Source organism: Pyxicephalus adspersus, chromosome 7 (assembly GCF_032062135.1).
Source record: "Pyxicephalus adspersus chromosome 7, UCB_Pads_2.0, whole genome shotgun sequence".
Lineage (NCBI taxonomy): Eukaryota > Metazoa > Chordata > Amphibia > Anura > Pyxicephalidae > Pyxicephalus > Pyxicephalus adspersus.
Window position 1 is genome coordinate 19,758,310 of NC_092864.1, and position 13,713 is coordinate 19,772,022.

The 13,713-nt window shown below is 36.8% G+C and overlaps 1 protein-coding gene across 4 annotated transcripts in view; it reads left to right on the plus strand.

The window, feature by feature from the left end:
* ELFN1 (extracellular leucine rich repeat and fibronectin type III domain containing 1) overlaps positions 1-13,713 on the plus strand; it is a 344,736-nt gene that overhangs the window by 196,983 nt on the left and 134,040 nt on the right. For all 4 annotated transcript variants that reach the window (XM_072417760.1, XM_072417762.1, XM_072417763.1 and 1 more), the window contains exon 4: positions 6,994-7,152. The gene's annotated coding sequence lies outside the window, so the exon portion shown is untranslated. The remainder of the gene's footprint in view (positions 1-6,993; positions 7,153-13,713) is intronic.

Consider the following 13,713-nt stretch of genomic DNA (forward strand, 5'->3'; position numbering starts at 1 on the left):
AAAAGATAAACATGGAATAAAATGTTGCTGAACATTCTCTTGCTTCTCCCACATTCTTGGCTGGTGATTATGTGTTACTTATTTCTCTAGCAGTGTTTACCAGTTGCTCTTGAAAAATATTTTTTTATCTTGGCTTCTGGTTGGCATGGAGAGTAATAGAAGGAAAAAAGAAGGGAAGGGATGAAGGGAGGAAATTAAAAAGGATGGAAGAGAGGGTAGGAAAGAAAAATAAAGAAAGAAGGAAAAAGATGAAGAAAAGAAAAATGGAGGAAGTGGTGGAAGGAAGAGAATAGGAAGCAAGGAAAGGTAAAGAAAGAAGGACATGATGGAAGAAGGAAAGAGATGCAGAAAAGAAAAATGGAGGAAGTGGTGGATGATAAAATAAAACTTATGAAATATAAGTAAGCACAAATACATCTTTAAAATTTGATTTGGTGAAAGAAGGGGGAAAGTAGGGAGAGACATTCACAGGGAAGGCATAGAGTAGGAGAGAAAATGCATGAGAGAAAAGGGAAAGGAAAATTAGGACAAGAAAAGAACAAGAAAAGGGTGCCCAACAAAGAGAAAAGAGAAGAAAAATTGGAAGGAAAAAAGGACAACCAAGGAAGGATGTTAAAAGAATAAGGAGGGTAGAAAAAAAGAACAAACTGAGCTGTGAAATATAATTTGGTATAATAAGGTGGAAAGGAAGGAAATATGAAAGGAATTAAGTTATGCAAGGAAGGAAGACAGAAATAAACAGAAAAAGGAAGGAAAGGTAAAGAAGGAAAGGAAAAATGGAGAGAGGAAGGAGATATTATAAAAGTAAGAGAGAGAAAAAAGAGAGAGAGATGAAGAAAAATTTAGAAAGAAGAAGTGGTAGATGATAAAAGAAAATGGATATAATAAACAATGGCAAATAGATCTTTAAATTTAATTTGGTGAAAGAAGGAGGAAATGATAATGAAAGAAAGAAGTAGAGTAAGCATGGAAGACACAAAGGAAGAGAAGAATTAAGAACAATTAATAAAAAAAAAACAGTTGGAAGGAATAAGGGTAATCAAGGTAGGATGATAAAAGAAAAAGAATAAAAATAAAATGGTGCTGTGACATTTAATTAGGCGAAATAAGGAGGAAAGAATGGGTGCAAGAAAAAAGAGTGAGCATGGAAAAGAGAAGAAAGAATGGAAGGAAGCTCAAAAAGAAAGACAAAAAAAATAATTTGGCAAAATGTAAAAAGATGAAAAAATTACAGAAGAGAATTATAAAGATTGCATTTTCCTCTGCCAAACATCAAACACACTAGATAATGAAATGGGCTTCCAATGCTGACTGTTTTCTGAATACATGTTGACATATTTAGAATTCAGTTTGTGCCTAGTTATTCTCATTTTTAGTGATTCAGATTATTGAAGCTGAGATGTCAGCATAGTAGCCAGCAAGCTAGCATTTGCAGAATGATATCCACAGTAACAATGCTCCATCTTCTTCTAGGAAAGGTTTTCTTTATTTATATAAAGCTGACTGTGTAGAAAACATTTTTGTTAAATCGAGAGACGGAGGTTGTCAGGAGAGCCAGCTGCCATGTTCCAGATCATGATTTCTATAAAGTCACATATGAACCATCGGACTTCACAGTATATTGTACTTTATGGAAGTGTGGTTCTGCTGATGATGTTATCTGCACTCTGAGTACATTTCTGATCTTGTCAGTTTCGGATAGTGAATGACATGAGTCACTGGTAACACAGCATCAAACAACCAAAGATGCATCACTCTTCACACTGAAATTCTGTCTCCTGTAGATCTATTACAGGCCAATGTGTTTTGTTTTGCAACTTTCCAAGCCTGCCTTTGAGGTGAATGTGCCTACTGTAAACTATTTCACAGGGGTAGCAGAAAGTATCTTTATTATTTTCAGATCTGAAGACGTTGACTTCTAACAACGACACTTTAAGTGTATGACCCAGTGCCATATGTTTCGGTGAAGTTAAAAGCAACTGCGAGCAATGTGTGAAAACACCATCTAGCTTTTATTCTTTTGAGATTATTAAAAAAACTATTTATTTTCCTGTTCTTTACCCTAACTGGCAACATGACAGTTGAAATCTGAGATCAGGTTTGCAGCACAGCATTTACTCTATTAGATGATAGACAGAATGAGGAAGTACTTAGATAAGTATAGAAGAAAGTTCTGACATCGGGTGGAGAGGTGAAAGCCACCAGAACTTTGGATAGCCCTTCTACCACTGTGTAGCCACACTGCCCAGCAGGTTTCGGTGGATCATACCATTTTTTCTTTCTATCTGTCTGGCCAAAAAGTCCTTTTCAAAAAAAGTTCAACATGCTAAAAAAAGAAAAGTAATTAAGCCAGCACATCTAATGACAGGTGAGGTGTTATCATAATAACCCTTCTGCTTTGATACTTTCCATGATCTGTAACAAGACCTCTGACCTTTTGTCTGATTTCCCTTCATTACATACATATTCAGTCTCAGTGCTTTGGAAAGCTAGGGATCTAGAATACTGTCAGCCAACTAGTATTTTTAGAAACCTCTACATTTCTCTTGTGACAGCCTTACTTTATTCTACACAGGATGGAAAAATATAATGATAGTTTAGAAAACCACATAATAACATAGATGGAACCATAGAACTTGGATAGCTCTTGCTTAATACATTCATTGATTTGTTCTACTTTCATAGTGTTATGAACAGTTTTACAATAGAGAATTCCCTTTGCAAATGAGACACTTAAAGCTAATCACCAGAATGAAGGTATATTTTCCAGTTGCCATTCATAATTGTTTTAATAATACAGCAACCAGCAGAAATCTAAGCATTTAGTAGCTGTGATATCATAACTCCCAGCATTTTGTGGAAAGTCCTGAAGTAGGACGGAGGGATCTGTAAAGTAGATGAGACAAAATTGTGACAGGGGAGTTCTATTCTCTACTGTCACCACCGTTGTAGTTTAAGAGATTTCTTCAGCTATATTACCACTTCCTCAACGGCAAAGATTTAAGTTAGAGATAGTGCACAAAGTTTTATTTTTGTCAGTTTTCAATTGTTAAAAAAATATCTTAATGAATTTCCATGTCTATTTTTGCATATATAGCATTACGAATACCATAATTGGCATCTGAATTTCTTTTATACGGTGGTGGAAGTGAGTATAAAGAATTATAAGATTGTTTTTCAGGGATAGTGTCACTGTGCCCCAACAATTCTGTCTGTGGCTCTGTTGGGAACCTTCTCCACATATAAAGTTGTTATAAGAATAGATTTTGGGGTAAATCCCCTAAAAAGGATACCTGTTCTCTTGACAACTGCCTAAAAGAGTTTCCTGTCACTTTGAATGCATCTCTGCAAAAGCAGACAAATAGCAAAAAAAAATGAAAACTTTCGTTTTTTAATTTTATAGACTTTTAAGTCTATAAATTCTGCTATCCACCATTCAAATTTTTTTAACATACGATTTACATGTTTTCCTACACAAAATTTTATTCCAATTAGAAAAATATTTGAATTTTTGATAAATGTGGGAATCTTGTGTGAAAGAGCACACTCTTCCTAGGAGACTTTTTATGCATGGAAGTTCTGCGAGGTTTTAGGGGTTCAGTTATTGGGTTTCTTATTTTTAGTTTTGGATAGAATGGTGAAAGATTAGAACCTCTGGCCGGGAAAAACTTTCTGCTTCCCCTCCGACAGATGTCACACAGAAAAGAAGCAGCAACATAAACTAGTGGAGAGGGAAGACTTACCAGGAAGGAGGGAAGACTTACCAGAAAGGAGATATCCCATTAATTCATGGCCAGCTGGCCAATGCCAGGACTGCAAATAAATCATTTGTCCGAAATACAGATACCGCTTTACATCGGGGTTCCCCAGCTCCTATTTAAGCTACCCAGAAAAACAACTAATATACTAAAACAGAGGTTTTTCTAGGATATATTTGAAAGCCACACTACTATATCAATAGGGAACACAGATACCAATGCCCAAGCAGAGATCAGGCTAACCTGAAGGCAATCCCTTCCTTTTTAATGATACAACAATATGTCTGGAGCTCAGACATCAGCACTGAAAGCCAGTTTAAGACCTCCACTGTGTCTGCACCAGATCCATTTAGTCCATTATTTAACATTTAAAACCAGCCATGAATTTTAACCAGTCCCTATCCAAAATTTAAAAAAAAGGCTAGAGTGTGCCCTTTTAACAAGTATCTATTTGCTACCCCCAAGATCTTACCACATTCAGCTCAAGCCTGCTTTGCACATCAATATTTCTAATTATGAAGCCCCCTGATATGACGTCATTGTACATTCATAATTAGTAGGCAATGGGGCTTAAGTGTATATACTAAAGAAATGTTGGCTTATTCTTAAATACAGCTTCATTTTGTTAAAAGTCTGTAAATACATGCCAACCTCCTTCCATGCTAAAATGTACATTTTAAGAACTTTCAAGCACCTCTAATGGTAGAGCTGAGTGCTGTTATTGTAATATGTCTTCTATAGAAAAGCCAGCACATTTTACAGCCGTATTTAACATCATTTAGAAAATTACCTTTATGGTTTTGTTAGTGTTTTGTGGATATGTTTTAGTAATGACAGTAATTATTATTCAGCCTTTAATATACTTAGAGCCAAGAAGCGATAAATCCTTTCTGACGCAAGAGCCATAGGGAATGCACACCAAGCCATTGAACAAAGGAAGATTAGAGTAATAAGGCAAACTATTTCCATGTGAACCAATGCTTATATCAAACTTTATATGGGTAAATAAAAACTTTCAGGGATTTTTATAACATTTTTGTATGCGTATTTATTGAAACAGCACAGCAAGATGGGGTGACGTGGAATGTACTCCAACCTATATTAACCAAATAGTAGTTTATCATATTCATAAAATTTAGGTTATGATTACATTAGGAAATTTGATTCACTGAAGTTCTCTAAAGTCTCCAATGACCACAATATAAACTGGCAAATTGTAATTACAGAAGGAGAAGGAAATGCCTCGGTCATGCAATATACAAAAACATGGTCTCTTGACCATTGCACCAACTCATTTGACCAAAAGTATGTAATTGCCCCCTAAATAATAGTTTTCTTGCAATGGTTAGACAATTGTGTGCTTCAGACCATGTGGAAACAGTTTGATGAAGGCCCTTTTCTATTTCAGTGTGACTCAACTCATCTACACCAAGTCAACTCCATAAAGACAAGGTTGGATGAGATTTGTGAGGAGGATCTTAAGTGGCCTACACAGATCCCTGACCTCACCTCTTATGAACACCTTTGGACTTAATTGTGAACTAGGGCTTCTTCACCAACATTAAACCTGGCCTCACAAATGTTCTTTTGGTTGGACTGTTGGAATGAAGGAGGGGGTGGGGGTTCCAACTAATATGCTTGGCTTTGGAAAAGGATGTCAAGAAGCTCAAAAAGGCCAGCACAAACATGGTTAGGTGTCTATACACTTTTGCTTACTGTGTCAAAGCCTGTAATTAGTCATGTAGTTCTAGAAACTAACAGCTGCAGTAACAACTGAAGGAGCTGCCTTAAGGCCCCACTAGGAAAGAGGCAACAAACACAGAAAAGTAGTGCACATATATAGATGCATTAGTATACCTGCACAGATCCAATATTGTATTATTAACCTAGATTCTAATAAGTCTCCATTATAAAAATAATAACTTTTAGACGCACCAGACACACATTTAGGGTCATGCTTTCTGCTAGTCAAAAAAAACTTTTATCCCCTCGTCTTTATATAGATGTATTGTCTTCAGGTTTCTGGTCAACCTGGCTCGTAATATAAACACTTTTCTGCAAAAAAAAAGACAACATTTTAAAGAAGTTTTTAAGGTTGTGAAGTAAATGTGCAGAGGAACAGTTATTGAGTAAAAACATTTTTTTAGGTATCACCAAGCCAATATGTGTAGCACTTGTTGGCTGGGGTCTATCATCTATCATCACTTGGTGTACAAAAATGCTAGTAAGCTACTGAATAAATTTAAAGAGAGTCCCCTGCGCTGCGGCTCATCATTGGCAATTTCTAATTACACCCCTGGTCCCATATATATTGTGGCCTTGTTGACAGTCCCCTAAGCTCATTAAGGCATGATTAATGTACACTATTGTCCCAATTTACTATGTCAGGTGGCATACCAAAGGTTACTGGAGGCCATATGTTGTTATGGGACCACAAGATATGTAGTTACACCCATGTCTGTAATGTTTATTTTTTACTATTATCAGAAAACCTGGGGCATTCAAGGTGCCAAACAATTCAACTGATCATTAACCAAACTGAAACCTACCCTATTTATGACAGTATTAGTGGACAAGTGCAAAATGCATATTGAGTACATTTTCTTTACTGTTGTAATAAAACAACATGAACCAAACATAAAACAGGTGGCATTCTGGGTCTTTACAACATGTTATTTATGACAATATATGAATATCACACTTTGGGCCTGTTGTGATCGGTAGCCAGTGATTTTGGAAACATGAATTTTTGGCAAGTAATATCTGTCTTATCCACCTCTTTACCTTCAGAGGTTCTTCAGAAATGTGCCTAAAACATGCTGTCTGTCAGCTGAGTTCCTTTTTTCCTAACACCTGTCCTGGATCAAAACAAACTTCACAGATGTATAATTTATTATTTGAAGTGACTCCCTTCTAATATTAATCTGTTATCTCTTTATACCTTTTGATATCTCCCTCATGTTCTGCCAGTCCACCTACGGCCCCAGTCATCTGATGTTTCTAGCTTTGACAGTCCCATCTGCCTGGTGTTTGATTAGCTGTTTTGATGTCTTATATTATGAATGTTGATGTTTTCTAGCTGCCCTTTATACCACTGTTTAATCCTTGTTGCCCTGTGCGTTTCCTCTTAGCGGTCCTCTGCAGGAAACAGCGATTATGATGTCCTTAAATCTAGAGCACAGTTTGGTTTCCTAATACCCTGACATTATTATATTTTTCTTGTTTTATTTTGTAGTTCGCATTCTGGATTTGGAGTTTGATCTGAGAAGGCTGTTAGGCTGTAGACTTCTCAACACAACAACAGGCCCTTAAATGAAGATTTTTATAACTGGAAATATAATTAAAATCAGAAGTACAAGTTTGTAATATCCGCTAACAGAGCATCATAAACGAGGTAAACATTTTAACTTGTTTTGATTTTCTTCTCAAATTGCTGCTGAAAATAACAAAGGCTTATTATTGGCTTTGTGGGTCTATAGACTGGTTTCTATAAGGTCATCATATGTGCTTACTGAAACTTGAAGTGGAAGTAAATTCAAATAGTTAATCATATAGTAAAAGAATGTATGAACCATCTTGCATGCTAAGAATTTTTTAATTTGTTTGACTTTTTTTAAGGTGGACATCACCTCTCAAAGTGCACAATTAAGTCCTAACTTGTAACCTCCCCTGTTTCTGCTGGAGTTAAAGCATTATAGCTTGGTCAACCATTGCTCGAGTGTGATTGGATAGTGAAGGATCGCCATTGGACTGCTTTGGTCAGCCATGTGCTATCATCCAGCTAGCCAGCAATCTGTACATTTTGCTCTACCATAAAACTACATTAACTTTCAATATTGTCCTTTCCCATCTTAGTTACACAGAGGAACACATTTTCCATTACCTAAAGTCAGATTGGCTAGGAAGTTATTTGATTTAATATGATATTTCACAATGCACACTATTACTCTGCTATGGATTGTTGGAGATTCCCATGTACTGAGTGATGAGCTAACTTGGTCAGCAAATGGACTTTTCCATGGATTGATTTTCTTTTCTACCCTTCTACTTTTCTATTATTCACATCTAATAGTGGTTTATAAAAGTTGGTTTTATGTCTCTTAGGTTATGTATAGATGGGTGTTTTATTTATTAATGTATTTTCCCTATGCATTGGTTAACCACTGTCAACATGTACTCAACCATTTCAAAGCCCTGTTTTTTTTTAACAAATGGGAATGGTTGAGATTCCTTCATTTGCTTGCATTTAAAGGTGGTGCATTTACAGTTCAGTTTTCCAAAAGCATCATGCAGCACCTCAGGCTTTCTGTGAACCATTTCTATAGAGATGAATAGGAACACATTGCAACTGTATTAGCAGAAAATTGGAAGCAAATAGAAGCTGTTGGAAGCAGTTCCAAAGCTGTTAAAGTGTTTTGAAGAGCGGCAGATGACCCATGATCTTTGCTACATGTGGCTGAAAAACTAAAGCTGTAGTCCTTTACTAGAAAATTCAGCAAACACTGATAAATACATATCATTTCTTCCTCCTCACCACCCTCCTAAACACATAGTAGTTGAAATGGAGTGCCAAGGAGCGAATAATCATATCGTTGTCAACTGTCTGTGGGAACTCTGCCTTGGATTTATCATGTAAAACATTGATAATTTAATATTTTTTTCTATAGCTTTTGATCATTATGGTTATAGGGGTCTACAGAGAGCCCTCATACAGTAACGCCATCATAGAATAAAATAGGAATGTTACGTGTCCTATTATGAAATTATGATAAGCAGTACAAAAATATAACCAATGACCAGACTAGGCAAAGACCTCTTAAAAGTCCTAGCAAAGTCTTGGACCACCATGTATGGACTTTAAGACCTTTCAGATTGAGATTTGGTACAAAATGTGATTGGGTGGAAGGTACTGACAGTTCATTGAGTTATTGATGGTGACTATAAAAAGATAACAAATTTTGATACTTAATGTTTGGGTGAATTTTCTTTGACTATATGCAGAAGTCTTTTGATCTGCAAGCTTTGAAAATCAACCTCCAGGCATCTGTTGGCTGGTTGAGCATCTTTTGAGTAGTTGTTGTAGATTTCTATAAAATCTCTATAAAACAAAAATAGTATAGAAACCATGAAAAAGAACTGATTTTTTTTTTTGCTCATTACCCTCTTCCACTGCTGCTAGTTTGGTTGCCTCTTTGCTACTCTGATCTAGCACTGTTTTCATTGTTAAGATTTTACTTGGAAGATGAGAAAGGTTGGACTGCTAACATGTCACCTAATCAGGTTTCAGTAAAGCTTGACTCTTTATAGTTACAAAGCATCTAAAGCTGCGTACACACTTCCAATTTTTATCGTTCAAAAAGAACGACGAACGAACGACGAACGATCGATTGGGCAAAAATCGTTCGTAAAAAAAGTAACCAACGACGCCGACGAACGAGGAAAGTCGTTGGAAACGAACGACCGGACCGGCGGATCGGATTGGACGACGATCGTTGACCATGGTTCGTGTGTACGATCGTTCGTTGATCGTCCATGGTCTGAGCATGCGTGACGAACGAACGTTCGTTCACTTCCTGTCGTGCACGTCACTCCCTCTATCGCTCAAACGATCGTATCTATTGTGTGTACAATATCTACGAACGATCGTGTCGTTATCTGTATGTGCAGGATCGGTGCTATACGATCGTTCGTAGATATCGTGCAGGATCATTCGTCGTTCGTTTAACAACAATAATAATTGGAAGTGTGTACGTAGCTTAAGAAACCTCTCTTAACCTGATTGGGAGATATTTGGAGTTAAACGAATGACCCAGGTACCTCTGTTCTATTCTGTGCTTCTGCTACTGATATTAAGTACAGTTCATCAGGTCAAGTCTCAAGATAACAAAGTGCACGCTGCATAGTTTTGTAATTCCAAAAGGCATACATAAATCCACTATCTCAAGGAGCTGACTTCCATTATCCTGTTCAGACTAATTTCTACTTATGATCCATTTGGAAAGTTTATAATAGGTAACTTAGCACCATTTGAAAAGTGCTACCGAATAAGAGTTTTTTTAGGTGACTGCTTTGCATAGGGACACTGTAGTAGAAATCACTTCTGCTTTTAACAGTGTCTAGTGAGGTCTAGGAAGAAGATGCTCTTGGTCACTGGCATTAGAGCTCCCTGGTCCTCCTAATAGTTTGAGACCTCTCGGCTGTAAGGTATCTGGTGAGGGCCTAGACTAGACTTCCCCGTGAAATGTTTCTGTTTTCAGGTACCTAGATGTTATGCAAGTACTATAGGAGAGCCTGTATTGACTAAAGAATGGACTGTGGAGTTCCTTTTAGGTGACTACTTGGCATATGGCCACCGTAGTGGAAGTCACTACTGCTTTGCCAGTTCATACAGTCAGTGGACCAGATACAAGTTACCGTAGATTTCTGCCCACTGTTGTAATTTTTTTTAAGTGACCTGCATTCTCTTCCTTAATATACTATTAATAAAACCTGGAAAAATGTAACTGGTACCAACTTACTTTTCCACACAGCATGCCAAAGATCAGGCACTGAGTCTGGGATGCTTCCAGAATATCCTGTACTAGGGAATTTGGGGATGTTGGTCTGCTTCCATACCTAAAGTGGAGGTGTACTATTTAGGGAGAGAATTACAATGGCATATATAATGAGAAAGCACGGTTAGAGAATGTACGGACAGTGTGTAGATACCTCACGGTGTCAGACTTGAATTTACAAAGCAATTTTCTGTTTACAGAGAACATCCATAAATGCTAATTATGCCCTAAAAGTACCCTAAAAAGCACATTGCATTTTGTCCTGAATCCTCCTGCAAAACAGCAATTCTTTTTCGGTTCCTCAAACCGAAAAAAGCTTTTAGGACAATTGTTTTGCCATTATTCTCTATGCTGGAAAAGCTGTAACTGATGACCTGCACTGCAAGCATCACCTTGCTTCTGCGTCATTCATTCTGGTGACCTGTGCTCCTGCTGCTGTTTAAAGACTACACCGCCAGTTATTACATCATCAGAGGAGGGCAGCTCTGGTATGAGGAAGCAAAGCCTTGTATCTGTACACACTGAAAATTAGGGCCTGGCCAATATTAGAATAGAAACAGCTGCATGGAGGCTACGGCCAATGATAGTGACCATTACTTTTGCCCATTGCTTGCCATTTTTTGAAAGGTTTAAAAAAACAATATCAGTTGAACAAGATACTACATCTTCAACCGAATTCTGCCCTTAAACATTAGTCAGCGTTAAATATATTTGACCGCTAACCAAACATCTCCTGCTAGAGCAGATAACAGTCAATCGGACTATTTTCATATCTTTAGACCCCTTGAATCTATTAGTCTGACTTCTCTACAAACATTTCTTTGAAAAAAAAAAAACATTATATTTCCTGCATGGTTAAGGGAGATGGTTTGTATGTCATGTGAAATAATGTAATGGCTGTAACTTAAATCTAATTGTTGCAGAAATGACAAATGCATTTAATTAGATGATATTTATGGGGAAAGATGAAGCAGTTGCACTGTAATAATCCGGCAGAATCGACATAATCTACATTTCTTTTCTGGCTTGGAATCCTAATATTCAGATTTCTTGAAAGGTATATGCCAATCAAACATTACCAATGAAATCTTGAGCCCACAGCCCACTAGCTTGGTACTTTACTTTTAGATTCAGGCATTGCTGTACTGCGTTGGCCCTCCCTTATTCTTTTTCCCGTAATCTAGTGATCAGAAGTGTGTGGAAGAATTCTATATAGATTCCTATCTCCTGATTTGATACAAAGTCTATGCTGATTTTATGATCCTGCACACAATGATTTCACCCACTGGCCACTACAATTGTGTGTCTGCTCTGTCTATACTTTCTGTAATAAATTTAACAAATTAGGTCTGGTCTTCTTGCATATTGGTTATAATTGCATCTTGAATTAAACCCATAAAAAAGTTTGTTTTCTTTTAATACAGGTTTTATCTAACCTTGATATAATTGACTTCAAACATGTTTGACCTGTGGATCAGAAGTTTATGACCTATTTCCCTTTTACAATATATTGCTGTTTTCCAAGGGATATTTTGACATAACTGACAAGTGCAATACACATAAGAATAAGCTTTCAGATCTACATGCGCATTGCCTTTCTTAACTTTACACAGCTTATTGTAAGATAATTACATAATAAGAATATTATTTAACATTTATTTCCCGAAGTAGAACATGACTATTACAAACAAAGATTTTCAGCAATGAAACTTCAGAAAGTAGCAATTTACCATCAAAAGGAAAGCACTTCAGTGTTTCTAAAAGGATAAAATAGGGTTTTCTTTTTACTGCTAAAAGGTATGCTTTATCTAACCTTTTGTAGACATTATGTAATAATGGTCAATTTTGGCTGTTGCTGAGCAACTGATAAACATATAATTAGGTAAGAGAAGATTAGATTTGTAGTTTATCACTACCGTTTTATCGTTTCATTGTACTCTAATTGGGTAAGGGTAGCATTTGTGTAACTAGCGTTTGAAGAGTTTGGACCGTGTAGTGTAATTTGTATAGGACACCGCTAAGAGAGGACCCCCGGGTAAAAGTGAGCTGTGGGCTTCAATTGAGATCTTGTTTTTTCTTCCAAACCTTTCTTGTCCATTTTTGGCAAGGTCATGGGAATTGTAACTTCAGGTGCCTATTCTGTGAGGACAGGTGCCACCTGTTGTGCTCTCCTCTTTGCTTCAAGGTTTAACATTTTTTTTGTTCAGATATGTTCATCTGCTTTCCTCAGTTGTAATGAGCCGCTATTTGAGTTTCTAGTGCCTTTCTATCGGCTTAAACCTGTCTCGCCATTCTTCTATGACCTTTGGCACCAACATGGCATTTTTCACCCAGAGATTGGATATTTTCTCTTTACTGCTTGATTTTCTGTAAATCCCAGAGATAATTCTGAAATACTCCAACTCTGCCTGGCACCATCAACCTGTTGCATTCTAAGTTACCGAAACCACCTGTCTTCCCCATTCTAATGTTCAGTCTGCACAGAGCAAAGTACTTTTCAAAGTAATTTTACATCTTTATAACAATGCACCATCGCTATCTCCCAGTTTTACTCCTGCATTGCTATCCGGTTACATGGGCTACGAGGGGCCACTGGACACACGTCAGGGGTGTGATACAGCAAACCCTAGGGAGAGAGTGTATGTAGACGGGGAGAGGCTGCAAACATTCTTTTTCTTTTTTATAAATCTGGATAACGTATTGATTTGTGATGCCCCTGTCCCCTTTGAGGAGCATAACCTTCTCACCCTATTTAAACTAGCATTTGTTGTAACCGAGAAGTAAGTGGAAATACTAAATTTTAGAACTACAGGTAAAGAGGAAATCTTCATTGGGGCATTTGTTCCAGTAACATTTGTCTGAGATGAATTTCTCTCTGATTTAATTAAGGAATTTGGTTGTTCATATAAAAGTGAAGTATTGCCTTTCAAGGGATATTTAACTTAGCTCCGCTGATTTTATTCATCCAATCATGTGCAAGGAAAAATCATTCCTTTTAGTTTTTCTTGTATGTGATTGGTATTCTTTGGAAAGTGAACAATCACCATGTTTACTAAACTAAGTGATATAAGATAATTCAACCTGAACTCAAGTGACCAGCCAAAACCAATTAAGCAAATCAGCCCCTTTGGGAGAGTTTCTTTACCTTTGCGTTAGGCTACCTGAGACAGAAAATTTCACCAATGGTACACAGACAACAATAAAAAGGGGTTCAAAGCCTTCTCTACTATAATCAAAACATGTAACTGACTATACAAATATTTATTCCTAATAAAACTGCAACTATAATAAACAACTCATTAGATTGTCCAGTGTCTGGCTAATGAGTTGTTTACCATGAACAATTGCAGTTTTTTAAGAATTAAAATAGTATTTGAATGAAAAGCAGTTAAATCTGATGA